The 27,773-nt window shown below is 37.2% G+C and overlaps 1 protein-coding gene and 1 long non-coding RNA gene across 15 annotated transcripts in view; one reads left to right on the forward strand and one right to left on the reverse strand.

Annotated features, from left to right (window-relative positions):
• SOX6 (SRY-box transcription factor 6) overlaps window positions 1–570 on the reverse strand; it is a 369,681-nt gene extending 369,111 nt beyond the window's left edge. For 10 of the 13 annotated variants that reach the window (XM_086893210.1, XM_086893206.1, XM_086893195.1 and 7 more), the window contains exon 1: window positions 347–495. The gene's annotated coding sequence lies outside the window, so the exon portion shown is untranslated. Of the gene's footprint in view, window positions 1–346 lie in introns of all 13 variants that reach the window. The other 3 variants (XM_086893202.1, XM_086893189.1, XM_086893212.1) reach the window with 2 other exon arrangements.
• On the forward strand, window positions 4–26,590 carry LOC111930823 (uncharacterized). Of its 2 annotated transcripts, XR_015288037.1 has the most exons (6): window positions 4–112; window positions 10,418–11,051; window positions 15,843–16,038; window positions 16,157–16,218; window positions 21,720–23,889; window positions 24,837–26,590. It is a non-coding gene; the product is annotated as an uncharacterized LOC111930823 (long non-coding RNA). The 2 variants fall into 2 exon arrangements; XR_002865323.2 differs by lacking the exons at window positions 4–112; window positions 10,418–11,051 and adding an exon at window positions 13,755–14,005 and having other exon boundaries at window positions 16,160–16,218.
• The last annotated feature ends 1,183 nt before the right edge of the window (window positions 26,591–27,773 follow it).

Raw genomic sequence — 27,773 nt, forward strand, 5'->3', positions numbered from 1 at the left:
GCGGGGCGGGCGCGGCGGCGCTGCCGGAGCGCGGTGACGGACCGGCCGGGGCGGGAGGCGCGAGCCGCGCTGCTCCCGCTCCTGCCTCGCAGGCTGCTCCCTCGGCTCGGAGGTAAGATGATTCTACATTGTGTTTATCCCCTCACGGGTAGCCCGGGTACCGGGGGCGCGCTGCTGTGCTGACGAGGGCGGCGGCTCGGGGCTGTGGCTCAGCTCCTCGTGCCCGAACCGAGCCGGAGCTTAACGTCGGCGTCTGCTGCTTTACACTCTCCATCGCATTCTTTGCAAACTTCTCCTGGGGGGACTGGGGGAGGAGTGAGACGGCGAGGGGGAGGGGGAAACTAACCCCAGGTGAGACCGCGCTCTTCAGATGCCGCAGACCCTCGCTCCGATGCCGCCGGGCTTTGGGCCGACCGGGGAGGCTGAAACACCTTGCGCCGGCGCGGAGCATCGTGCACCTCCCGTCCCTGCGCCGCTGTAGCAGCGGTTTGATTTAGCCGAGCCGCTACCGGGACTGTTATTCCAGCGCGGGCAGAGCGGAGCGCGCTCCCGGCCGCCCGCCCCGGGCCCATCCGTGTGCTTACCGCGCCACCGTGAGGCAGGCGCGGACCCCGCACCGAGCGCCCGCCGCGCTCCGGGGCAGCCGAACGCGCCGCGGCCGCGGGCACCCCGCGCAGGGCGGACGAGAGGGCCGGGCTCCGCCGCGGACAGTCCGCAGCCCCCAGGGCTCCGGGACAGCGCATGCCGCTGCCTCCCGTCCGCTCTCACGGGACGGAGAAAGAGGGGGACAATTTAGGGAGAATTGAGGGAGATGAGAGTGCACAAAGCGAAAGCACCACGCCGGTGTTTTCCTTAAATCCCTGCCCCGAGACTTTCTCCCTCCTTCCCCTGTCTCGCCGTCGCTGGGCGCTCCTCAGAGGATTGGGGAGAGTAGGGCACAGTGCATCCCGGGCCGCTCCTCGCGCCGGTACCGCTCCCTGTAAATCCTCTCCGACCCCCCTGCTAGAAGGCAGCGTCCCCTTGTAGCGTGTGCCAGGGAGCGCTGCTGGCTCCTCTGCCCGCTCTCTTTCCACCTCCTCCCTGGTCAAAATCAGGCCAGTTGCACTGCCCGGTCATTCCTGAAAGATTTTCCTTCTCAAGTATTTTAGTTGATTTCAAGTTTGAGGCTGGGGTTTTGGTTGGTTATATTTATATTAATGGAAAGGGAATGGGAACAAAAAAAAAAAAAAAAAAAAAAGACTAGGCTGTCACCACCCATGGATAGTACCTAGGGTGACACTGCTAAAAGTTGTGGACAAGACTCAGCACAATGACTTTCTTAGGTACGCTCCAGGCACACAAAAGCTGTGGAAATTGATCTACTGTAGAAGACAGATCTTCTTCTATAGGGGCAAAACACATCACTTACTTCTCATGAAAAGCTTTAACCCAGAAGGGGGTTCCTCTCAGGAGACTTTCAGCAGCTGGTGGAAATAATCCCAGCTACTGGAAAGCATCCATCATGTCAGGGCATCCTGGCGCCCAGAAAAGCACTGACTGCACCGGCAAGGTTGAAGTCCCTTAACTCCTACCTCCTAGGTGCACTAGCGGAGTAAACTCCGCACATGAACCATGAGAATTCCAATAGCAAGCTCCAAAAAATGGCAATTACATCCAGCTGTGATTAGGAATCACCTTAAGATTGGATACCTGATGCTTTTCATGCATAGAATGAAAGTAGAAAAACAGTAGCGTGATGGTGGAAGGTGCAGATATTTCCACTGAAATGCATCTGCTCTTCCTAATCGGGGAATTTCACTTAACAGCTGGATTTGCCTGTTTGTCATCTTAATCATTTTTCAAGTCCCGTCTCTGTACAACAGGATGACCGTAAAACACGGCTTACATGCAGAAATGCAGCTCAAGATTACCAGTGATTTTAAACCTACATCAGATAAATGAAAAATACCAACATACACCTTTTCTAAACATCCCTTTGCAGAAGCAACCCAAAGCCATGCCAGAGATGTTTAAAGCAATCATCATGCTCACACTAAAGCATCTCTTCCTTGAGCATGCACCTGTATAGCCTCACATATACCAATTTTCCCAGCTTCAGCTGGGAATAGCAGAGCTTGTTTTGAGAATGAAGGACAGGAGGATCTGTGTCAGGTAGAGCTATACCCACACACACATTTGAGGGGCTGGGAGGGGACTCATGCTACAGAACCCCCTTACAGCCCACAGCAGCTCTATTTTATATTCCAGCCCACAGTAAGCTCTAGGTCAGTGGTGTTAACATGAAAGTTGCTGTGGATCTTCCCCTAGAGTCTCAGTGGCAGAAAAGCCCTTGCTAAAACATGATGACTGCAAACCCCTATCAGCACATCACGCTGCTCTTGTTTTCTCATTGGCAATGTCCCATTCTGATAGCACATGCTGGAATTCAACAGAGCACATATAGGCTTTCTATTGTAACACTGCAAATATTCCGTCAGATTATTTTTCTTTCATACACCCACCTTCCTCAAATAAAAAATAACCCCACCAACAAAGAACAATTTTCAAAGTTCCTGACCAAACTATTGTGCTGCAAACATATACTGAGTGAAAAATAATACAAACAAACAAACAAAAAGACCCAAATAAAAAAAAAAAATTAAAAAAAACCAAAAAACGACCCTGAAGGTTAGAATAAATAAAAAAAGTTGTCTTTCACCTGGAGACTGCCCCACACTGCAAATAAATGTATTACTACTTAGCCACATACACATGCCACATTAACAGAAATAAAAGGAATTCTCGAGATAGGGCAATGATTTTGTATTTTATATTACTAACACTGTGCACTTATAAATTGCATTGGTTTCAAGATGTGCTTTTGGGTTTGTCACAATATGGCCTAATCTTGTAGGCTCCTGTCACTGCCAGTTGTTTCATCCAGAAGCTCAAGTCCTATGTATGTGAAGTGCATGCTTCTTATGAAGAGATTCAAAATTATGATGCTGGAAATTGACAGTTTAGAAAATACCAAGACAAGAGGTTAAAATGTGAACAAAGATATTTTGGGGTAGGTACGGAGTTGTTTCAAGCTGTCCAATTTTATTTGCAGTTTGTAAATATCATGGCATATCCCACGCCATGTCCTCCCTCCTGTCCTCTTCGGGCACTGCACATTTTCTTACCCAAATACACAGTAGTAACTTCTTGCAACAAAGTTGACTAAGGAGCAAGTCACTGTATAAATCTTTCAAATCATGTTTAAATATAGCTTAGTAAATGGGGAATGTTGGGCAGAAACTGCCGAAAGCATTCATACTGGTAAAACCGAAATGCGACATGATCTCAACGTATTCGAACATTCAATTATATGAAACGTTTTTCCAGTGTAATATCAGATTTAAGACTCAAGTGAAATAAATGTGATTTGACTGTTTTGGAGTCTTCCTAAGACAAACGACTGAAAGATCAAGGTGTTTTATTTCCTATTTGGATCAATGATCAATAAGTCTTATACATGAGAACCACGTATTTTGAATAGAAAACAAACTTTTTTAATAAGTGCAAGTTAGACTGAATAAAATTACTACGTTTGGAAAGTAAAGCTCACTATTTTTTAAGTCATTGCAATCTATATAATTATGAAGTAATATGAATAAGGCATCTTACATTGGTACTGAATTTTTTACTCAAGTAAAACACTCATTGATTCCAATGTGAGTGTTGCCTGAGTAATAGAGTTCCCTGTCAAACTGTTAAAATCAGCTAACTTCTAAAAGCCTGCAGATTGATGGAATAACGTGATTATACTAAAGGTATGTATTTAATATGGAAAAAAAATCAAGTTACCAGGCAAAGCCTTTTCACATTTCACATTTACAATAAAACAAGTAGTAATATAAGTAAATATTTTGGGGGGATTTGTAACTCTGTGCCTAGTCATGAAGACACTTAAGCTTACGATTTTATTTATGTAAGCCATGCCAGTGAATCAGTACTCTCGTGTCACAAGCATTTGAGGTTTAGCATCTAGGACAATACAAATAGGAATAAACTGGCTTTAAATATTCCACTAGCAAAACAGGACTGCTCTTTGCTGTGGATTGCACTGTAAGAGTTATTTTGGAATGTCATGTTTAAAAGTTAGTGAGTGATGATATACATTCTCTTTGTTTTGAGTGAATAAGCCCTTCATCAACATAATGTAGCAGAGTTAGATTTAAAAAAGATTCTTACAGAAAGCTAGAATTCCTTCACAAAAAAACAACATCAGACAAATGAAAAATACCGACATACACCTTTTCTGATTTTTTTTAATGAAGTATTAAAAGCCTGGTTCTAATAAGAATATTAAGTAAATAAATGTTAGCTGCACTCAGTGCTATTAGCATAGTTGAAATAGTAGTTTATAAATTTTTGAGAGCATCAGCATCATGATATGGTTGTCATAGAAACTGCAACAATATGTCATTTCAATTAATTTTACATGCAGTGATGCTGAGGTCCTTGTAACAATTCTTTTAGGAAGTTCTAGAAGTAAATATTGAATAGCAGGAATGAAAACACTAATAGGTAAAGGTACCCTTAAATTATTATTTAATTAACAAAACAGGGAGAAATCTATATTATTCTAAAATAATGACTGTACTGGAGGAACTAGTTAAGCAGACTTTGACTTCAAAACACCAAAATTAAAAGATGAAAGCTACAGAAACATTCAAACTCTAAGTAAAGAAAAGTATCTTTTCCCAACCAAAGCAGATTTGGGGGGGGAAAAAAAAAAAAAGTAAAGATTTATTCCTGTCCACAAAATACAAAACATGAAATAATTTTAAATCATCAGTGTTCCTTTTGTGTGTGCAAGAAGCAAAAAGTCAAATGTTACAAATCCAGGACCATAATACAAAATCTTAAAAAAAGCTTTAAAGGTAGGAAATGGAACATGAATAGATTTATTTTTCCTGTATAATGCAGCTACTGTGTGTTATGAATGCTACCTTAAGTAAATCATTTCCAGACACACTCAAATGACATTAATGACTTGATTATTAGAACAGAAAAGCTAACCAAAAAAAAGGCAGTGTTTCTAAAAAAAATTATATTGTAGCAGTGTGAATTTTTTATTTATTATTTTTATGTTATGTATGAACATATATTCCTGTTTTCTTATTGCATATGTATGATACAATACCTGACCTGATAGTTTATATAAGAAAGAAAATACTGAACAGATTGTAATGAGAAAAAAATTTAGATTTTCAACACACTGTACACAGCAATCAGTAATTCTATAGGATACTTTGTTTAAATTTACTGAGTTGCGACACAGACTAGAATGTGCAGGATCTTTCAAACTGAGATGTGAAACAAGCTGTTTGTAAGTAAATTAAAAGTATCGGTATTACAAAAAATTAAAAAAAAATTTAAAAAAATAAAAAAAATAAATTAAAAGGAAAAAAGAAGAAAGCCCCAGCCTATGGAAACTATCTGCAGTGAGAAAGGAGAAGCATCTAGAGCTCTCCTTTCTGATAGGATTAAGGAATGCTACAAAAGAAGCATTTAAATCTCTAGTTTTCCCTGACAATTAACAATGAAAAGCAGATGTTTACAAAGCTATTTTACATGCTCGTTTATAAGATGCTAAAAGATGGTTTGTGGATGGTAAGAAGGAAGAGCTGGATAACTGCTTGTCTGGTGTATATTTAAAAGCATTTTCATTGGCTCAGTTATTGTTAATAATGAAAGAAACACTTTGTGCTGTATAGCTGTGACTATAGAAAACTGCCGTCGTAAAGTCCTCAACAAACTCTTAAGATGCAATTTACAAAGATAATAATAACACAGAATTATTTCACTTCTCTGAATGCTACACATTTGCATACCAGGACTGTGTACAATATACTCATAATGCACATTCATAACAACAAGGACTTCTTAACATTGCAACAGCACAAGATCTGTGCATTAAAAATCTACAGTTCCAAGTTTTCCTTTTGGTTGGGAACCATTTGTATAAACCAGATGCTCTGCATCTACTCAGAGCAAGCTCACGTTCAGCTCTACACCTTTACTGAATGGGATCACATCAAGAAAATTACAAAACACTGTAAGGTAGCAGCAATATTAATAAATCCCCCCTCATAGAGAAACATGGCCAATTACATTTTCACACTAATTTGAGCAGAAGTCTAGTCTATAACTGTGAGTCAAGAGATGTGGGTTCTATTCCTGGCTGTGCTACAAACCTACAGAGTGTTTCTGAACAAGTCACTTACACCGAGTCACTTGAGTAGAAAAAATGCTAAGAATGCCTGCCTCGAGCTCAATTTAGACAGATCCATATCTGCTTCTATGGATGCAAGTGAATGTGGGCATAAGTTTCTAAAAACCTGGGGCCTACCCTCTTTGGATTTTGCATTTTATCCTATTTCTCTACCTGGAGGGAGCCTGTTGGGGACTTAATTCATGAAAGGCTCCTCACATAGCAATTATATTTATGCATAACAAGATTCCCATTAAAAGCCCCAGCCTTGCTTGTTTCATGCTCACATTTCACTTCACACATTTGTAGGAGTCCCATTTACTCTAATAGAATTATTCACTCTCTATAATTCTGGGTGTCTTAACTTCTGCAGTATCAGGAGCTAAGTTAATGGAATAGATAATGTGTAGAAATACTTGTAGTTAGTAATGAGCTTCAGCCTTCATACTTAGAATCCTGCATCACATTCAATAGGAGGATTTTTAAGTATTGCTATTACAATGTCCTGGTACAAATAAGATGATGCATAGCTGACTTGACATTAAAATTTTTTGAAATCTTAGCATATGTACAAAACAAACAAAACTCTCTTTGCTAAGTGCAAAATAATTTCAAAATCTGCAGTTCTAATTATAAAAGGCACTCATAAATCACCTGTGTGTTGCCACCATCCGAGCTGCTTTTGGTTTTTGCCTCAGCCACTGAATAAATTCTAATTTTTGTTAATGCTTATGTTATTCCTGCTACTTTCTCCAGTTGTGAATGAATCTATTACACTAAAATACAAAAGTATTTAATTCATATTAGTTTGCTAGATTTAATTTCCTTGATGGACTCTTCCACAACTCAGACTTCCCATCTCCGGGACACTCTCTTGGACTAAAATTGTGATAAATGCATAATGATATGCAAAGTAGGTCAAATTTCCAGCTTGCAACTACAGCCATCCTTAACTTCACCCAAACGAATACTGCTCACATGGTGAAAACTAAACATGCATAGAAATGTTTACAGAATTGGGGCTGAAAGTAGCAAACAGTCTTCCTGCCTTAGATGGATTTTTACTCTAACACAAATTATTTACACAGAAATATAACAGCAAGGGATAATTGAAAATATTTTGTCTACCTTTCAACAAAACACCATGGGGAAAATACCTTCCCAGCAGCTGTTATTGGTAGGGCAGAAAGGGACAAAAGAAGGAAACAGCTTTTCTCCCTGAGTCAGTAACAGCCTGCACTGGTGCTGCACTATTGCCAAGTACCAAACCAGCTAATAAAATGCAGCTCACAACTGCCCACTTTTTCTAGTACTGCATTCCCCAGCCCTGAAACACAAAAGGGTATCCTCCCTTCTCCCTCCCCTCCTTCCCACAGAAATGACACTCCTGGCTGGGTCCTTGACTGCTGGCCTGCCACAGCCACAGAGGAGGGGACACAATTTGCCTCTGTCTCAGTATTTTGCCGTTATTTTAATTTGATGGTATTTTGATACTACAGACTGGTTAGACTCCTCAGACTGCCATCTGAAATGTTGGTGACTAAGGGTTCTGTTCTGAGGTTCTTTCCTTCTTTGTTTTGTTTTTTTTTTATTTTATTTTTAAAATTTTTTTCTTCTTCTCTGGTTTGAACATTTATTTCAATTAGCTTTCTCATTTAAGCAATAGAAAGGTTAGCATTATAGGGTTGGGGTTTCTTTTAAATTAACTTAGAAAATGTTTACGGTATTCATCAAAGGAGCCCATGCTCCTGGAAATTGGAATTAAAAGGAAAAACATGTTAAGCAAAATAAGAGCACCTTAGAATCAATATGGTCACACATCCCAGATCTCCAACTCATATACTCAGCAAGCAACCATTTCTTTAGTATAGCAATTTTCCACTTAAGCACTGAAACCTCAGCCTCGATTGTAAAGCAGTATTCAGGGGGTCATAGCTTCTGCCTTTGCTTTTCTTATCCTTTCTAGAACCTAGAGCTGCAAAGGAAATTTGTCATGTAACATTTTTTTAATGTACAAAAGTGGGGAGAGCTGAGTGTGGAATTAGCAATGTATTGGATTTGAATGTACACTTTTATCACAGCCACAAGCCTTTTCTAGAACATCCTCCACAGTCATATTCAGCACAGGGAGCAATTCCTGAAAACAGCACTAAATTCTCTGACACACTTCCTAAGGTTCTGGGTCAAAGGAAGAGAAACAGAGATTTGTCAAGGTCTATTTAATGAGTCTGAGAAAGGAAAGCACTAAAATCTGTGGTTTAAGTGTAGTACACTATACCAAATCCTTTTTTCAATTAGAAAAAACACATCCCTCTCCTATACGATATTTGGCACACTTGTTTTCCAAGAGTGAGATTCAAACTTTTCAAAGTCCTTACATAGGAACTTGCTTCTTTTTGCTCAAAAAATTAATGAATTATACAAATCCTTTGATTTAGAGAGAAGCTTTATTTTGTGGAGAATATTAAGAGATTTTACTGTTGATATTTCCACATTAATATACATTATTTATCTCCACAGGGTGGCGAAAAAGAGAAAATTGCAAAGACTTACTGGGTGGCAGGAAGTGGGATTCACTATAATCAACAGCAGCAGGGGACTCTTTGAGGTTGTGTTGCAAGATATATTCAAGATTTTAGCAGAAAGAAAATAATTGCATTTAATACTGTGCTGGTGGGAAATAACATATGTTCAATCTTTTCCAGCTTTTACACTTACATTTAGATTTAGACTCTTGCCCTTTCAATGCAGAGATACTACTTCTTAAAATCTGGATTTATTTTTTTTTTAATTCCTATTTTTAACCACACTTATGCAGAGAATATCCTGTTATTAGCCAGCTAGATTTTTATGCTACTTTCAAATTTTACTTCGAAAATTTACTAAGGTTTCATGAACATATTCAGTGGACTAAATAAATAGCTCTATGTTCAGTAAGCAAGCTATTGCCAAAATACAGTAAAGTTTACAGCATTATTTTATTTTATATTTTTTTTAATGTAAAACCCAAAGATTATATAATTTCTCTGATGTTTGCTTAAAATTTCTTTCTGGTTCAAATCACTACATTTCTTAGAAATTCAGAACTTCTTAAAAATAGGTGTAGCTCTGTCTATGTAAAGAGTAAGTAATAAGTTGATGAAATATTTGCAGTTAGCTAATAGAAAAAAGCTGAGAGTCATATAAAGGTTTTCCACAATTAAAGGGATTAAAAATTTGTGCATATGATAATTGAGCTTCAATCTTAGTTTATAGCTCATAAAAGTTCAGGAAATTAAAAGTAGCTGTCTAGTATAAGCTAATTGTGCAGAATTCTTTTATAATCAAATACATGCACACATACAGAGAGGTATCACCATAGCACATTTTGATATTGCCCGGTTTGCCTGTGAAGTAGAAGAGAAACTGGCACTGGAGAAGTCTGTCACATTCTTCCACCTTAAAAAAGACTTAGAAACATTTAAGTTAGGCTAGATATCAGTATTTTAGAGATCAAGGCAAGTAAGATTAATTCCAACTTGCACAATAATTGCAACTCTTGTCTAGTCTTACTGTTTAGTCATGAGACTTTAGTCATTCTCTGCTTTGTGCTACTCCAGAATGGGTATCTCAGGGCAGATCATCATCTGTGCAAAAGGCTAAAGGAATAGTCATCATTTAGGCCAATAGGGTCAGACTATTCTTCCCTATGAATTTAGTTGCACACTTCAGGGAACCATATAAAATTATTTTTTGGTGAAAATCTCTTAAAGTTGTTGTGGTTTTTTTCCAGAACTCTATTGCTTTATTGGTTTTTTTTCTGTAAATACAAATGGAATTACATGTATATATGTAAAACACATAATTGATTTCTGGCATATGAAAGACTCCAGACCTGGACTTTATACTGGCAGGGGCTTACAGGTGGCTACCAAAAGACTCAAGCTGAGAGCTGTGAGTGGGAGGACAAGGTGAGGAGAACAATCTGCCATTCAAGAACAGTCTTCTTAAAAGTCACGTCAAGGCTAAACAGGCTGGTTTATTGGTAGAACATAATAAATATATATACATATACTTCACAAGCTGTTATTCCACTGTTACTTTACATGGCTTAATGACTGGCATGTACTTTTTTTTACTTTTCTACTTTTTTAAAAAAAATATTTACTTTTCTTGCTCCTCCCTTATTGCCCACAGTAACATTACATGGCTCCATGCTCTGTCAGCTGAAGCATCTGCTGTGGTTTTGGGGGACAAGGAGAGGGGTTCTGTTGTGATTTGGAAAAGAGCAGCAACACAAAACGTAGTGCTGGCCCCAGAGGGAACAGCAGCAGGGAATGGGTGCCGGTGTGGAGATCATCCCAGAAAAAAGTTGGAACTGCAGCCTGCGGGTGGGATTTGATGGCACCTTAAACCTACAAAGAATTCGGCTCGTCAAAGCCTCATCTACCAAGCAAGGCTTTCTATTCTTTCCCTTGTCTCAGCACTAACACCCACGTACTGTGCAGAAGCCAACCCAGAGAGGCTGCTCATCTCTAAGCTAACTCCATAAAAGTGAAGACAGCAAAAAAAGATAAAGAACAATGAAACAAAAAAAACCTTTTCAGCCAGATCTGCTCCAAGGAGCAATTCACAAAAGGATCAGACAAGAGCCAGTTCCAGCACAGTGCAGAAGGTGGAAACACAGAGCCAGAGCCAACCGAGGAGAGGACAAGGCAGCCCAAACTTAGATCAACTCCAGCTGTGATGGATCCAGAGCCAGAGCCAGCCTGAACACTTCGAAGCTTCCTAAAACCTCTGCACCTTCTCTAAAAACACTGAGATAGAATGAGTAAGTATACAGAGTTAAAATTACCACAATACTATATATATATATATATATATATACACGGGTCAAGAAGAAAGAAAAAAATCTTTCATGGTCTTAAAGATATCTAGCAGAGTTTCTGTATGGTATAACAGGCCATGAAAAAACCCTTCCTGAGCTACACAGATCACACTTGTGAGCAAATTTCTCTTCTCTAAGCCTTCATTGTGTAGATGAGAAGATAAGGCAGATGCTGTTTGAGAAGGATTGAAAAAGACTGAAACCAACAAGAGTAGGAGCTAGCATTTGGAAAATTAATAGTATGGAAAACAGCACATTTTTCCTCTGTGCAAATATCTAAATTCTGCCATCCCACACCCTCAAAATATGAAGTTTCTTACTTGAGGATATGTAAATTTTTAGAACAAACAGATTTATCTGGCTAGCATTTGTAAGGGCAGCTATATACACATGATGAAGTGCTGGATAACTGAATTTAAAAGAAAGAAGAAAAATACTTAGGAGATATGAAGTCCAGAACAAAAAGATTTCTAATATTGCACTCAGACTGTAAACAAAACAGACAAAGTCTAATATGCTGACTACAGTAACAGCAGCAAGAAAAGAAGTCTCTGTAAAAAATTTATTTGGAAATTTCAGACAAAAGCTGCAGGGAAGCTACATTAGGATTGGCGTGTTAATTCTTAAAAGAGAATAGGGTATTTGGAAGTACATAAATGAACAGATACTAGTTAGTAGCCTTACCTTTCCCACTGACTGTACTAGTTGGAAGGAAGATAAAATCTGTCACTGATTTTGGGGAAAACACCTAAAAAATTTAGAAAAATTTATATTGGCCATATACTTGCCAAAAAGACCCAGAACAAAGAATTCTAACAGACAAGGTGACACATGGACTGTTCCCAGATATACACTGACTAGGAAGTAGGTCTTTGTATGTAACTAGGATAAATCAGTATTTACAGATACTTCTGTGCTCCCACTTCCTGTCTTCTGCTGATAATTCAGGAAATTAGTACAAATTATTTGCAAATACAAAAATAGATGTCCAAAATCAAAGTAGTGTAGTCAAGTTATGTTAAAGGTTAACACAAACACATTCTGCCGGACAGCAGTGGAGAGCATTACGGAAAAAGTGTAAAGGATACTTCAAGGGGAAAATCTGCAAATCAGAGGAATTCAAAGAAGAGAAAAGCAGGAAAAAGTAATTCACATATAATCAAGCCATTTTCAGATTTGGAGAATTATTGGATGACATTTCTAGAAATAAATTTTTTTCAGAAATAAAAGTTTAATGTGTGATGTCCTCTGGTCCTATGTACAGTTATTGAGGAGAAGGAAAGTAAGGAACTTAATTTTTAAAGTTTTGTTTACTTGCCTGCTCTGGCTGAGATAATAAAAGCAAAGTTTGGTTAATCCAATTTGGATTGTATTGATTTGTTCTTGTTGTTAGCAGCATTGCTCTGCTGTACTTTCTAAGTCCTTGAGCAAGCAGGAAGAATGGTGAAGAATAGGATGGCATCCCTGAGGCTGGGAAAATATAACATGGACTTTTATGATACAGCTACAAAAACACCTGTAAATGCCATGTCTTTCTGCTCAGCTTTGTTTATATACATTTGGTAGCAGTCCTCAAAACTGGATTTCTGTTAGTCAAGCAGATCGAGTCAGTTGAACTCAAGCTGCCTGTAGGAGCACAGCTCAAGGATTCAACCACCCTTAGTGGATGATCTTAATTAGATTCAACATCTTATTAATTAGATTCAACATATTTCCTTAGGGAATTTGTCAGAAACAAGACACTTCTTAATTGTTATCAAAACAAACAAACAAATCCCCCCCCAAAAAAAACAAAAAAAAAACCCCAAACAATAAAAAAAAAAAAAAAAAGCAGAAATTTCTTCTTAACAGTAGACATATGAATAAAAATATAAGGACAACAGAATGTCTTTCTTTTGTACATTAGTTTAACGTAGAAACTATAACTCTTGTCTAAGCCAGTGTCCACAGAGTGGAGTGCCCAGATTTTGACCAATATTCTCTTTAATCAGTATGTGTAGATATACAACTGTGTACCTTTAGGGCATCCTGGAACTGCTGTCGTCAGAGCAGATGATGCAGGCAATGTTTGGCAATTATCCCATGCTGTGTGCCACAGGGCTGTTCAATCCAGCATGCTTCCTCACAGTCCTGCCATCAGAACAAATTGTGATATAAACATAGGAAACTTCACAATCATACAATTATGAACAAACCACCTTAATTTACTAGAGCACATATAGTATTCCAAAACAGTAACACGTTTCTTTCCTTAAAAGGTTATTACAAGCGGGGAGAAATCACTAGTCTCCTTTTGTAATGAGTTCATGATATCAAATGTCCTCTTTATTGAATGTTGGTCACTGGGAAAATTCATGGCTAATCAGTGATCTTTTAAAATCTGCTGGATTGTCCCTCATCTCCTGTAATACCTTAAGAAATATGTCCTTGCCTGATTAGATGTTTTGGTACCACAAAAAGGAAGTCATAAAACCCCTCCAAAACACAGTGAATTTCAGATCTGCACTTGCATATCAGTACAGCAAATATAAATTGCCTTATTTTATTGACTGCATAATTTTAGTATTATAAAAGCTTGAAAGTAGTTAACCAACACACCAGGACCATAGAAACTAAGGCTGTCTTTTTCTTTTTTTTTTTGAGCAGACCGAACAGACCCAAAATCTTAGCTCTCCTGTGGAAAGACAGATAAAAGGTGAAATCTTTAGAGAACAAAGAGAAATCAAAGCAACTCCTCCATCCTAAATTGTTACCAGGATTACAAACCAACTAATTATGATGCAAGAATATGAACTGGGCTGCTTATAGGACAGTGTGAAAAATTTAGAAGGGTTTTTTTCTTATTCATACTGTCCTGGACTAGAACCTCTTTTCCTGCACACTTATTAAAAGTACCTGTAAGTATACGTACACTCTGCATGTTTCTCAGGAATTACAGATATGAACATTTGAAATTAAGAATTCTTCATTAAATTATAAATAGTTACATATTGTATTTCGGTGTCTTTCTTAGAATTTTAAAATTATTTTAAATACACAGTACTTACCTATTTACACATTGAATAGTTGTACTTTAAAATGGAAACAGTTATGGTTCCAATCTGCTACTCACAACATACAAAAATAACAGATATACATAATTCCAGTAGGCACTGTAATTTATTATTTTAGCCTTTACCAAGAAAAACATTTTCAAGCGATTTTTTTGACCAGAAGTTTATGAACTAAAGTTGGAAAGGTGGTTCTATAAGCCAAGTTTCACTATCAATGGCTTTCTCCCTTGCTCCGAAGTGTCTGTTGCACACAGAGCCTTCATTAAAGCAGATTGCAAAAAAAAAAATAAAAAATTGTGCAACAATATTTGCCTTTCATGTTGCAGCTTTAATTTACTTCAGTATGTTATCACACACTTCCAAATAAGTAACCTTAGATTTAGAATTCCTTATTTTTTTTCATCACCACCACCAAAACTTTAAAAATAATTGTTCTTTTGATATGAAAAATATTTAATTTTATTGATAAAAAATTAATTATATTGTTATCCAAGAACAACAAAGCCACCATCAAAGATAAAAATAGCCATTGTCTGCATGTTAATTTCATTACATATGTAAAAGATTGTTATCTCTGATTGATTGCTCAACAGTCAGCATTAATTTTTATTATCCCAACAAAATTAATTCAGTCACTTTTAGCTGTGATACAAAATGACCAAAGCATAGAAAACTCAATTCACAACTGCATTCCATTCTACCAAGCACTACTCATAAATAGAAGATACACAGTAAAAGGAAGATTCTATCCTGGGAAGTCCAAAGTTTAACATACAAGAGAAACAAAAGGTGTGAGGAAATAATGTAATGCTTGAATAAAGGTGTAGAATGTGGGAAAAAGAGAAGGTAAGAGAATGGCTATATGGTCACAGCCATTACATTACACACACATATATTTGCATTCCAACAGATACATGCATTTATAAATATAGATATTGATATTAATATAGATATAGATGTATATTTATATGCATGAAGACATGGGAAGACAAATACATACATAGAAGATACACACTGATGATTTTACTTCCTGAAGAAATCCAAGCATTTTGAAAAAACACAAAAACACCTTACTTGACCATACTCTTTACCTGTTAATGAGCTGCTAATTAAGACCTAGCAAAATGCATGTTCATAAATTTTACTATTGGCTTTTTTCCCAATGAAAACCATTGTCCAGAAGATTTCTAATCATACAAACTAAATATTTTTGTTCTATCTGGATAATATAGATATATATTTTTGTATAAGTATCTTAACATTTATAATCAGAAAGCAAAAAACAATTCACAGCTTTCTAACAGAAGTAAAATTAGTGTCTATTATAAGAAAAGCTAAGAGGGGCCAGCACAACAACAACAAAAAAATTGTATTTCTTCATGGTCTTTCTGACACATCTCTTCCTATGCCAAACTGTGTAGAGTTCTCTTTTACTGGCTGTTTCTCTAATCCTAATCCTTGCCTCCTTGACAAAAGACATGAATTTTGCATCAGTCAAAGCAAAAGTGATCAGTAGCATAAGATGTATGCACAGAAAAGGCCAAAACATTCATGGAAATAGGGAAATCAAAGCCCACTCCAAGATCCAGCACCACCCTTCTAGACAACTTCAAAGCTCCCCTGCTTGCCTTGGTGTTGTAGTCTTTGACCAACATCTCTGTTCCACTTCAAACACACACAGGTATCACCATCACTGTCACCATGCTGCTGCTGAGACCACAAAGTGATAGTTTGAAATAAAGGCTATACTGTTTAGCAGAGATGCTAAACAAGATAAAAGATGTACTTTGCTGCACTCCACAGAGATGTACTAGCACTGTGAAAACCCTGAAAGAATTCTCCACCTGCTTAAATTCAGAACAATCTTCCAACAAAAGGTAAGATTTTATTTTAGCTGTAACCTATCCTTTTTCTTTTATTATATTCCTGCAAGCATGCTTGCCCACCATTTTACTTTAACTATCACCAAACTACATGTTTTGTTGTTTTGTCCAGGAGAGATTTTGTCATTCTTATTGTTGCCTGAAGACACCAGCCAGAACAATAAACAGCTCCAAGTAAGTTCCCCTTACACAGCCTTGGACATGCTAAAAACTTACCTGCTAAAGTCTGATCACACATGAATTGTGTTCAAACTTTATCAGTCCTTAAAACAGAAAGTTTTCATTTATTCTGACAGAAACATGAGTAAATGTAGATTTAAAACTCTATTTAAAAAAAAAAAAAAAAAAGAAAAGATGTATCACTTAAACACAGACCTAAATGTTGTATTTCACAGTGGCAGTCAAGGAGAACGCTCTGAATGCTTATTTAAAACAGAAAGTGTGTATGAAAAATATACATGAAATATAATGCATAGACTTGTCAAACAGAAGGAATATTATAACAGCAGATCCAGGGCTGTTCCTTTTTTACTTTCACTAGTCCACAGCTATCCTGATTTGCATTAACAAGAACTGCTGCCACTGGTAAGTCTCTTTGCATTTGACATGAAAATTAACAGAAGACTAATTTTAGGAATATTATAAACATCCTTCTAGAAGTATATCACAGGTTTTTTTCAATATGCAAAACCTTTTCCTCCTGAATACCAAGGAGAAAACAGGCATCTATTATCTAAGGTCCCCTTTAAAAGTACAGCTTCCCTGCATTTCTCAGTTTTAGGACAGCTGGCCATCAAAAGAGAACAGAAGGCTGAAATTGTTAAAATAATTGACAAGACACAGTGCAGACTCCCAAAGGTTTTCTGGAATGGGTGTCTCCTAAGTCAAATATTAGAGCATTCTGAATTTAAAATATGTGTGGTTTAGTCCAATGATTTGTTCATTACAGTAACTTTTCTTCTTTTCTGTTTTCAAGTTCCGTTTTTCTTTTTGGTATATATTTGTGTCTATCCCTTTCTTTTAACACAGAATATATGTTAAGAGCTGTCCAAGAAACATTTTATGATAAAAGATTATCCAATAAACACTGTTTTAAATGTTCCAGAATAAGTTGTGCAGCTCACAAAGCATCCAAATAAATGGTTATTGCGTTGAAGCATTCAGCACCTTTAACACTGTCCACAGCAAACCAAAGTTGTTTGAACAATTGAAAATGCAGAGAGCAGCCTGTATTGGTCCTTTTCAAACACAACGGCCTAAGCAGCATGTCTTCACTGTGGTTTCCAGACTCACTAAGCGGAGATTCCTGGAAGACATCGCGTTTTTGGAAGAGAAGCATAGCCCATTATGAAATGTTTTTCAAATCCCAACACTTAGCAGAGCCCTGTTGTACCTTTAAAGGTAACTACACGCACCTTTAGAAAATATTAAAACACATCATGTAATAGGCCACTGAGTGCTGCCAATAAACCATTGCTGTGTCTACACATGCTACACCTACAAAGAAACAGATACAAACCAAGGACTTGATTTACCCCACAAGCAAAAACCATCTGCAAAAACCATCATAACTGCAAGGAAAACTCTCACCTTTAAAGTGCCTATGCCTTAGCCACTTGGCCAACACAGACACCCACACATACTCCTTAGTAATTATTTCCTAAGAAATAAACATAACATAGTTGCAAAACTAGCATAGACAGACTGAAATAATTCTTCAGCTGCTTGTACTTGCAGATATAAACAGTACACAGCTCATAATCCACCTGCAGTTTTCAGAAGGTATTGATGTCAATGCTATTCAAACACATCCTCTAAAATGTTGAGTCTATAATCCCTCAATATGTGTCAGATAAAGGATTTCTTATTGATTTGAGGTCAGGATTTCAGCATAATGAAACTCATGCAAACTTAAGGCTTTTTATGTTGTTTCTTTTCCTTTGTCTGGCTACTCCCTTTCCACTTTTAAACACCCAATCCGTGATCCACGAGATTTAGGAAAAAATCCAAAACTGTTTTCCTTGTAATTCAGTACATCCAGATAAAACCATGCTAGAAGGTTATTACTGATGCCTTGTTTGCTTATGCTATACTCACAATCTATTATATATAATCCCTAGATATTCTGAAGAATTATTGCTAGAATTAAAGAATGTTTGTTTGAACTTAAAGTTTTGGTGAGTTAAAGGCATCTGCTAATAGAAAAAAAGCTTGTAAAAAATCTGTAGAAAATTGTATTTCCTTACTGCTACTACTTTTGCAAACTAGCAACAAAAAGAGCATCCAACCTCAACAAATTGGTTCAGGTGCCTAAGGTTAATATTCACAGTGTTTTCCTGGGACATATCTTGCCCTCCTTAACACATCCAGTTTTACATCATTAACTCATTAAGTTTATTTAAAAACCCATCTCCCTATTTGTGTGATAGGCTGCAGCTAACAGCCTGTTTTGTAAACTGAGTAAGTTTATTCTTGGTCTGTGTTCATGCAATGCTGAAGATTTGTCTGCATACAAAAGTTATGCCTAATTACACTGATTTAATTTAATTAGCTCAAGCCCTGTACTGTGATGAGATCATAAGGCTGCCTTCTACATGTGAAGTTCCTCATTGGCGAAGATGGACATGACCCATCTACACTACTAAAGTTACATCCATGCGCTGGCTACACCTGCACAATTACATAAATAAAACATAACATGCACAGCCAAAGCATTTACAGTGCTTTAGATCTGTGTTTCAAACCTGAGACACATCTGAGAGTACACAGCCCTTTGAAATTTTGGTAAGAGATTTTACCAAGAATTAAAATAGTCTTTTTTTTTTTTTTTTAATGCGTATTATTTGAGAGCTGGTGCAAAGTTTCACATGCCATAGTTTCTGGTCTGAGTTCTGACAGAATCAATTTCCTGAGCTTCTGTGTCATCCCAGTAGTTGAGAAGGTGTGTTTTTCACTGTGAACAATCCCCAACTTTGAAAGCTTTTATATAGCATTCAGGATGCATTTCTCTTTGTTGCTTAGAAAACTGAAAAACTGAAGTTGCAAAGTCACCTGAGCCAACATAACCTAGTAAATATTTGAAATTTTAAAAAGTGCTGAAAATGTTTCAGAATTTTTTTCAACTTAGGATGAGATTCTTTTCAGTAGATTGCAAAATGAAATGGCTCTTTGTTACATGGTAACTATAAAACAATGTGAAACATTAATAATCTTAAATTTTATTTACAGAAATACCTATGAATTTTAATCATTGATGACATTGCTCTTTTTATAACTGAGCAGGAATCTCTATTCTAGGGCACTAGGAACTGAGAAAAAATAACATTTAAGTATAAGTATAAAGTATAAAGCCCTAGAATATGTAGCTTTAATAATGGAATTTCAATGAATATGTTTTAATAAGCAGATTGTTCTGTAAGGAGTGGAAATAGTGTGGCTACTATGTGACTTGTGCTGCAAAGAATTCCTCTATTTCAACAGTATGAAAACATCATTAACTCCATGGATATGATGACAGAAACATTTTAAATGCTATCAGACTGTAAAAGCAGTATGTTATAGACCCTTGGATTACTAGGGACAAGGTTATGGAACACCCTATACAAGTTTCCAGTGCTCGATAAATAGCATCATTTGCATGCAGAAATTTTTAGGTATAATATTGTTTCCTCACAAAATTTCTATCAATTCATAGAGACAAAAACACAACAAAAAGTAAGACTTTTATATACATATACATATATATGCAAATCACAGACTGCATGAAAAAGACTGTGTGCTGTTACTCATGTATTATATAAAGATTATAGATGCATATTCCCTTATGAATTGAATATCTTATGAAATTCAGTGTAAGATATTGAAAATACAGATGGAGTGTTTAGGCTTCTCACTCAAACTACTGTTATCGACCATAAAGGAAAAACAGCCTGAAATGGCCAAACCTGTCTACAACAGACACAGCTTTTTTAGCTGGATAGATGAAAGATACACACAGCCAGAAAACTTTCATGTTATAAATCACTCCAGAAATAATTATGGATTTATAGCTCCCTCTCAGTAGTGCAGAGAAGTACTACTCTGATCCAAACCCCTGGGATCAGGCAGGTGGCGTGACACACCCTCACTTCGGACTGTTTGGATCCATCCAAGCATCAGCACTGAAAGTTATTAGCAAGGCATAAAGCATTTGGAACTGTAGCACATTTACAATGGTTCATATTTGAAATGTTGGTTTAAATATTTGGTGACTATCTGAAGTTTTACTGAGGAACATTTGTTGGTTATTAAATCACTCCCCCACCCTGTTGCTCTATAGAACAACACTGAACTCTCTTGAAGGCTTGGGTGGCCCAAAAGTCTGTGGCTGCTCTCAGGCTTCCCTTCATATATCTATTTACCTTACTCCTACCATTTCGTATGGAATTATTTGTTGGTTTCAGTGCTGTCCTTCCTCTGAGGCTGCACTTTCATCTCACTGAATTTTTATCTTTTGGATTCATTTTGCCTCTTCAAGGGGTGCAGAAATTGAGGAAATTATTCCAAATGTAACTTCCTATGCTTCCATCTCCTTGTGATTAGCAGGCACATTCTGAAAAACACAATGATAGATTCCTCTGTATATTGATTTCTCTGCAGATCTCACAAACAAGCAACAAAAAATTTCTCAGCTAATATGGAATTTCAGCTTAGATGGTCACAAATTAACCAGAGAAGGGTATATGTTAAACAAATTACTCACATTTTCCATTTTTGGTCTACAGCACAAGAAATTAGATAGTTAATTTTAAATGCAAAACTTTGTACAGCGTGCAAATCATGTCTGTATGTCAAAGTAAAATAACAAACCTAATGGGGAATGTTAAAAAAGCAAGACCCATTAGTTTAAAGATACATGGAAGCAGCCAAAGATGACAAACATGCATAAAATTCAAAACATGATGGAAAAAGGAACAGGCACTGAACCACATAAATCAGTGTTTTGAATTCTATTTCTCTGTGGGTATAATTGTACCTTAGTTTCTTATAATGATTTATTGAGGTAAATAGTCTGTATGGTTTAACAGCTACAGCTTCAAAGTGTCAGGCACAGACTCTCCTTTATTCATGAGGCAGCTGAGTATTGGGATGTGAATCAGCTTCTGTATTCTGGGACTTGGCAAAGTTTGTTTTTGAGGTCCTTATAAAGGATTCATGTTGATGCAGCTATTCAAATGTGAAAAACACTGTGCTGTAATGGATGAAATAGAAAAGCTTTACAGTAATTCTGGAGGAAAAAAGTAAAAATACTGAAATAAACCATTCAGAATTACCTTCAGGAAAAGAAAGGAACATCCCAGAGTTAATTTTAATACATTATATCGTTAAGGGAACACAGAAAAAAGCTAATTTCTTCATGAAGCACAAAAGTGTGATGGGATTCCAGAATTTACTTTTAAGTTAAAACAAAATAAAGTACAAGAAAGAAATGGTAGAAGTTTAAGCTGTGACATTCACATTTTGGGTTGATTGCCAAACCACACGTTCTATTGCTCTCAGACCAGGATAAACCAACCATTAACTAATCAAAAGAATAATTATCCATGAAAGCTATGATGGCATTTTAACAGTTCTTAATCTATTAATAAGAAAGAATAATTTGCAAAATATATTCCCTCTTCTGTTTACATTCACAGGGCCATTCTTAGCAGAAATTATATGTAGGCTCCCATGGTGTAGAAACCCTATGAAAGCCATGAAAATTCACTAAGCTTCCTTAGTCCCGTGCCAAGATATTCAGCAGGAACTTCGGTCGTTGCCAAGAAACACGTGTGCCTCAGATACAGAAGCTCTGCGTGTACCGGTATTTCAACATTCCTGGAGAGAAATGTGACCCCTTGATGCATACACTGGTTTGCTGGCATGCTCACATTCCTCCCCATCTGTCAGAGTGGCATGCTGCCTTCTCACAAGGTGGGATGCCAGTTCTGGAGCACAGGTGCCAACCAAATATAGGCTCGGACTAATACTCTGCAAAATGTGGCAAATGACATTTCACCTGCAAGAGGACCATCCTACCTGCAGCCCATGCCAAATTAGGATTGCATGCTTCATTAGCAAAGGGGGTCATCAGCTGAAAATCACAGGCAGAACCAGAAATACCTGCTTTCTGGATAACATCTCCTAACTGAGAGCCCGCAGCACTGAGGTTTAATTTACAATACGCCAAATTTTCCTAACATTGCAGCCATACAGCCCTTTGGAGCAAGATGCAGCAGACCATGGACAGAGATCTGTTGAATTCATCCTCCCAGACTAATTTCTGACAAATTTCAAGATTCTCAAAAAAGGCAAATGAATTAACCGTGGGGGGAAAGCATAAATAAAGATTTGTATTTTCTCTAAGGGTGTTTCTAGTACCACAAAGAAAACCATCTTCATTATGACTGTCAAAAAAGCCCGAACTAAAACTAAAATTATTTTCAACCAAATTGTTCATATAATTCTAAAATTCTTAAAGTCTATAAAATATTTTTATAGATGTTGACATACAATACAATATAAAAATACATATACATACAATATAAAAAGTCTTTCATTTCTAGTTGAGAATTTATGTACACGTGAAAGTCATGAGCAGCCATTAGACAGAAATCATTCAACATCCAATCATAACACTGGAAAATATTAAATGGTATTTCAATATCCTCAGAATGAAGTATAGTTTAAACCCCTTCATTAATAAAAATACTCCCCACTATATTAATCTAACAAGAAAAGTTAAATATTCAGTTGATCAATAAACAGAATAGCCACAAAGTAGTGTTGGTTTTGCCTCCAAATTAGCACAGCCTTCTTCATTTATAAATGTACAAAAGAAAAATGAAGTATTGCTAGTCTGAAAAATTTACCAGCTTTCAGGAAACAATTTGCTATCCTTTCTCTGGTAATTTACTATGATTTCTGTAATTTATTTATGCCAGGATGTACCTGATATATCATCAGCTTTAGGTAGTTTTCTTAAACTGGCTATCCAAAAATGAGTCGTGTTATGCATAATTCTGAATTATTTAGACTATTCAGAAGGCACACCACTGCTACTCCCAAATGACAAACTCAGAGCTATTAATTTTTACAAGCAAAAAATTATAACTCAATACATTGAATTCTATAATTACAATTCAATACACTAAGATGCAAAGTCCTGCCTCTGAGATGGAATAACCCCATGCAACAGTACAGGCTGGGGGCCAACTGGCTAGAAAGTCTGTTTTCAGGGAAAAAACTGGAGGTCCCTGTGGACAAACTGATCATGAGCCAGCAGTGTGCCCTGGCAGAAAAGGCAGCCAACAGCATCCCAGGCTGTTTTAAGAGAAGCACTGCCAGCAGATCGAGCGACCTGGTAATTTCGCTCTTCCTGGCATTTGAGGGACTGCATCAGGAGCAATGGTCCAGCTCTAGTCTTCCCAGGACAAGACAGATACTGAAACAGTGAAGGAAGACAAATGGGAGGCTGCAGTGTGATATACAAGATAGACAAGAAGCTGAGAGAGTTGAGTTTGCACAGACTGGGGAAGAGCAGCAGGAGGTGAGAGCTTATTGCTGCCTGCACCAGCCTAATAAGAGGGTTTAGGGAAGATGGAACAAGGCTCCTTGCAGAGGTGCACAAGGACATGACAAGAGACAATGGACACAAACTGAACTATTCCGATTCAATATGAGGGGAAAAAAATTACCTTGAGCATTGTCAAATGGTGGGCTAGGTTGCCAAGAAACACTGTGGCATCAGCATCCTTGGACACAGTCCAGCTTGACTGGAGATGGCCCTGTGTAACCTGCTCTAATTGGACCTGCACTGATCAAGAGGTAAGACTGGATGGTCCCCGGGTGGTGCTTTCCCATCTACATATTTCTATGAAATATGTGCTAGGATTTTGTATGATACACATCTCAGTTTTAACAACCTACAGGAACATTTCAGTGTGTCACACTCCAAGCAATCACTAAACTATTCAGGGACAGCAGCCAGCCGTACATTTGTTTTTCTTGTCTTTTCTTTCAAACAAAGTATTTCATACAGAACTTATTTCTAGTAAATTAACAGCATTAGACAAGGCATTTATACTACGCCTTCCACTTTGGATTCCAAATGGCTTAGAAATGATGCATTACTTAACATAGAAACAGGCTCCTGTTATGCCCCCACCAAAACAAGGAAGGTGGCATAAAGTCAGTAGAACAGCATATTTTTCTTCCTGGCATACTGTGCCTGTATGTCACAACCACTATCCTAATGTAAAGCAGATTGTCCTGCCCACAATTCCATTACAGTCTTGGGCCTGTCACAAATACCACCATATTAAGTGCTCTTTCATGCCTAGGTTAATTTATTTTAAATTTATTATTTCAGATTAATAAAAATATCTTGATGCTTGGTCTGCAAATTTCCATGTTCAAAGTCAAAACCTACATAAATTGCTGCAGTGTTGCACCTGCAACTTACTGTCTTTTATCATTAGAGTATGAATATCAAAAAGGTAAAGTCTACTTTAGTACAGGCAAAGTAGGTTCTTGACAATGCTTCCATATAGTTGATAGTTTATTAATAGAGTGGTGATCTTGAAAAGGCCACTACATTAATTTTAAAGGTTTGATGACAGAAACATTTTAAATGCTATCAGACTGTAAAAGCAGTATGTTATAGACTCTTGGATTACTGGAAATAAGTAGGAAATAAGTAGGAAATAAGATGTTGGTGTTAAACAGGTAAAAGAAAGTAATGAATTTCCCTTTTATTTTTGTGCTTCTCGCAGTTACTCAAAGCCAGTAGGCTGTGACTGAAACACAATTAATAACCCATGAGCCCAGTACAAGGATTAAGCAAATATGTATCTGTATGTCCTCTGCAGAGATCTTCCAGTAGCCAAGAGGAGCAAAAATCAGCATTCCTAAGGAGACACTGCCTGCATTTAAAGGAACACAAGTCACAGAACACATCCAAACTGGCTAAATAAGAGGGGTAATGAGTACACATTTTAAACAGATACTGTCAGGGCACAAATTAATGAAACTGTTATCGCAGGGAAAAAAATCTTCTGATGCAGAGGCAGCAGACAGTATTGTGATATAGCTCTATCAGGGAGGTGCTGATACTGACAGGAAAAAAGTCTTCTGCAGCCTTCAAAGGTTATTTGGACACTGGGTACATATGAAAAGTCTGTGTGCTCTACTGATGATGAAAGTTGAGGAGAAACATTTCTTTTCAAAAAGGACCCTGACTTGGGAGCTGTGCAGACATATCAGAGCTTTAGCACACCTGTTTTTTCACACCTTTGAAATATTTCTCTAAGGATCAAGCAAAACCAGAAGGAGAAAGATACCTGGTGCTATTTCTTTTTCCCTTCCACTGACCATTTCCACAAATGTTACTGAAGTCCTTAGGGAGAAGAAACTACTACAATCATACAGGGTTAGGAAGGAGAGCACACAGAGTCACAGTTTTTCCCATACCACTTACATTTCCTTCTAATTTCTCTTTGTTCATCCAATAAAAGATTCAAAGGTGTTAGGAAAAGAAACAGTTATATGAAGAAACAAATTCTGTTTACAGATGATTTTCAACAGACTTCAAAGACTTTGGCTTACACAGCACTGTGAGACTCAAAAAAGGACAATGTTAATCTTGTTCAACCTTTTCCAGCAGAGTGTTGCTCACTAGAGTATGTTAATCAGTGGTTTTTCCACACTACCTTCAAATTACTCATAAGTTAAATTCACCAAGACAAACAGATAAAAATGTTAAGATTCTCTTTTCCCTAAAGTATTCTGATTTACTACAGATGGATGAAACAGTATACCAAAGGAAACAGAAGATACACCCAAGGAAGGATCTACAGAGTTTTCGCTCTAAACAAGCACAATTAATTTTGATAATACTGAAGACTTTCTTCTTATTCAGACTCACAGTAGAATAATTGAACTTGGCAGATAGTTTCTGTGAAATGTCTTTATTGAGGCTTTTATGTACTAGCAAGCACAAAAGAGAAAAAAAAGGAAAGAAGTGAGATATATAAAGCTGTATCTTCATTGCAATAAAAATGATTTTTACTCAGTATTTAGGTATTTACTCAGTATTTACGGTATTCTAGCACTGTACCCTGTAGTGATAAGTGGTAAGTGAAGAGGCCCAGTCATTTTAATACAATGTGAAATCTTAAGATGGTAAACCACTGTATTTCCTTATTTTGGCATGGCTGGTTCACATCAACACCAGGTAGGAGATACACTGATATAAAAACTACCTGGGAATTTTCTGTGCTAGGACTGTACCAAAACAAAGCTTCTTAACATACCTTTTATGACTTTAAAAAATGTGAATTCTAAAAAATCTTTGTGGAAGCCTAATACATGCAGGGTTACTAGAAGCCTGCAGAGACCTAGGTTCAAGGACATAATCTCTCCATTCTTTGTTTTCTTCCTTTGTTAAACTGGGGCAGCATTTCTTGTTTTCTGTGGTATTGAATAATGTCCTTTTCTGCTAGTCCAGAAATAAAATAAGTGAAGATGATCTTTGTATTGATGTGCTGTCTGTCTTGTTTATGATAGGAACTATTTTGGTTTTAGATGGGAAGTGTTCTAAAAAAGCTTTTACAACAGGTTCAGAAATATAAAAGCCATTTCAGGATGAGTACCTTTCTATCCTTTATTTTGTTAGTCCTTGAAAGGGCTTTTTAAATGTTAACAGCTATGACTGCCTTAGCTCAACTGATGCTCCCTTCTCAGCAATCCTTCTGTTGACATCTCTTAATTTGCTCTTAGCTTGTCTCTTCTTCTCCCAATCCCTTAAAAGAAAACAAGAGGTTGGAATTGAACTTTTGGCAGACATAGGGCCACTAAAACACTTTGAATAAGTCTGTTGGGCAACTCAGATTTCAGTAAAAGAGTTTCTTTCTTCACTTTCAGTGATACACAGAATATTTTCCACTCTTCCCTGTGGCATCCTCCATATATTGCAGTGACAACTACTAAGCAAAGCTGCTCAGAAAGCAGCAAGCATTTTCAGCTTATTTAAGTTGAAAGAGACGAAAAGGTAGGGTAATGTCATGTTTCTATTTGATATGAAATAAAGCTTTTTGTCTAAAAAAAAATTAATTTAAACTGTGCATTTAAAGTAGGTATATGTGTACATGTTCAGTTTTTTTCAAGCTAAAAAAAAAGGCATTAGCTTCCTTGTTAAGCTTTCTTACAGACAGGTACTGGTAGCATTCCCTGCCTCATGGTGATAGCTACTTTGAGTATCAGAAGTTCATTAGTAACAATTAAACATTCTACAGCACTTGAGAAGAGGTTGATCTTGTTTTATAAGCCAATGTCATATGTGAGCATATTATAAATTACAGTAGTCCAATTACTCTCTAGCTAATATTTAGCACTTATACTTTGCTTTGAACACACACTCTGCAACTGACAATTAATTCTTAATGCTGGCATGCAGATATATTATCCTAATTTCATAGATAAAGCAGAAAAGCGAGTATAGATGTACAAACGAGCTCGAGGCGAGAGACTTCTCCAGAGTGAAGCTGTTCAGGTATAAGCAGTTTATTATCTGGGTAGAGGGAGAAAGAGACCTGTTTCCACCGTCAGCCACAGTGTACATGTGGTCAGGGAGGGAGAGAGAGTGGAGAGGGGAGTCGGGGAGCATGGGAGAAGAAGGTAATTAAGGGGGTAGAGAAAGAGGGGCTGGAGGG

Source organism: Cyanistes caeruleus, chromosome 6 (genome assembly GCF_971803275.1).
Source record: "Cyanistes caeruleus chromosome 6, bCyaCae1.hap1.1, whole genome shotgun sequence".
Taxonomy (NCBI): Eukaryota; Metazoa; Chordata; class Aves; order Passeriformes; family Paridae; genus Cyanistes; species Cyanistes caeruleus.